We start from the raw sequence: 2,500 nt of genomic DNA on the forward strand, positions 1-2,500 counted from the left end.
CCTGACCTAACCTAACCTAACCTAACCTAACCTAACCTAAGCTTACCTAACCTAAATTAATCTAACCAAACGTAACCTAACCTAACCTAACCTAACCTAACCTAACCTAACCTAACCTAACCTAACCTAACCTAACCTAACCTGACCTAACCTAACCTGACCAAACCTAACCTCACCTAACCTAACCTAACCTAACCTAACCTAACGTAACCTAACCTAACCTAACCTAACCTAACCTAACCTAACCTAACCTAACGTAACCTAACCTAACCTAACCTAACCTAACCTAACCTAGGCTAGAATAGCCTAGCCTAATGTAGCCCAGCCTAGCCTAGCCTAGCGTAGCCTAGCTTATCCTACCCTAGCCTAGCCTAACCTAACCTAGCCTAGCCTAGCCTAGCCTAACCTAACTTAACCTAACCTAACCAAAGCAAACCTATCCCAACCTAACTCAACCTAACCTAACCACACCTGACCAAAATTAACCTGACCTATCCTAACATGAAATAACATAACCTGACCTAACATAACCTCAGATGCCATACACACGAAACACAGGGGTTATAATTATATATGCCTGCAGAGCAAGCAAATGGAAATAATTGCTCACTGCAATGTCAAGTTTGTTAATTTTTTAGGATAACAATGTCGCTCAGTGTTCCTAATTTAGAAACTATAAATTTGTGTGATAATATTAACTTTGACAAGGATATATCCTCTCATAATTGTACTAATGTGTCATTACTGAAAATAATACTTGTGTGAAACTGGAGGGGCAGTTTAAATATAACAAGGAAAAGAAACGGGACTCTTGTAAGGTACCTAGAGTAAAAATCAGGGATATAACATAGCTAATTGACAGCCTAAAAAATAAAAGTTCTGCTGGATGGGATGAATATTCTCCTTTTCTACTAAAAAAATGCAAGGGGGAGTTAGCCATACCATTAGTCCATTTAATAAATTGTGTAGTTGAAGGAGGTGTTCTTCCGATGAAATTCAAACTTGGTATAGTTAAACCTTTATATCAAAAAGAGGAAAGAAAACAACCACAGAACTACAGACCAGTTGCCTTAACCTCAGTCTTTGGTAAATTGATTGAAAAAATAAAGCATGAAACATTAATCGACCACCATAATACGAATAACTTAATAGGAGATTTCCAACATGGATTGAGAAGTGGTCGGAGCACCAAATCTGCAACAGTACAGATTGTACACTGTCTGATAAACTAACCTAACCTGACCTGAACTAACCTGACCTCACATGATCTGACTTGACATGACCTGACATGACCTCACCTGATCTGTCCTAACCTGACCTGCCCTGACCTGACCTGACCGGACCTAAACTAACCTAACCTAGCCTAACCTAACCTAACCTAAACTAACCTAACCTAACCTAAGCTTACCTAACCTAAATTAATCAAACCTAACCTAACCTAACCTAACCTAACCTAACCTAACCTAACCTAACCTAACCTAACCTAACCTAACCTAACCTAACCTAACCTAACCTAACCTAACCTAACCTAACCTAACCTAACCTAACCTAACCTAACCTAACCTAACCTAACCTAACCTAACCTAACCTAACCTAACCTAACCTAACCTAACCTAACCTAACCTAACCTAACCTAACCTAACCTAACCTAACCTAACCTAACCTAACCTAACCTAACCTAACCTAACCTAACCTAACCTAACCTAACCTAACCTAACCTAACCTAACCTAACCTAACCTAACCTAACCTAACCTAACCTAACCTAACCTAACCTAACCTAACCTAACCTAACCTAACCTAACCTAACCTAACCTAACCTAACCTAACCTAACCTAACCTAACCTAACCTAACCTAACCTAACCTAACCTAACCTAACCTAACCTAACCTAACCTAACCTAACCTAACCTAACCTAACCTAACCTAACCTAACCTAACCTAACCTAACCTAACCTAACCTAACCTAACCTAACCTAACCTAACCTAACCTAACCTAACCTAACCTAACCTAACCTAACCTAACCTAACCTAACCTAACCTAACCTAACCTAACCTAACCTAACCTAACCTAACCTAACCTAACCTAACCTAACCTAACCTAACCTAACCTAACCTAACCTAACCTAACCTAACCTAACCTAACCTAACCTAACCTAACCTAACCTAACCTAACCTAACCTAACCTAACCTAACCTAACCTAACCTAACCTAACCTAACCTAACCTAACCTAACCTAACCTAACCTAACCTAACCTAACCTAACCTAACCTAACCTAACCTAACCTAACCTAACCTAACCTAACCTAACCTAACCTAACCTAACCTAACCTAACCTAACCTAACCTAACCTAACCTAACCTAGGCTAGAATAGCCTAGCCTAATGTAGCCCAGCCTAGCCTAGCCTAGCGTAGCCTAGCTTATCCTACCCTAGCCTAGCCTATCCTAACATAGCCTAGCCTAGCCTAGCCTAACCTAACTTAACCTAACCTAACCAAAGCT

This window comes from Schistocerca gregaria, unplaced genomic scaffold (genome assembly GCF_023897955.1).
Source record: "Schistocerca gregaria isolate iqSchGreg1 unplaced genomic scaffold, iqSchGreg1.2 ptg000906l, whole genome shotgun sequence".
Lineage (NCBI taxonomy): Eukaryota > Metazoa > Arthropoda > Insecta > Orthoptera > Acrididae > Schistocerca > Schistocerca gregaria.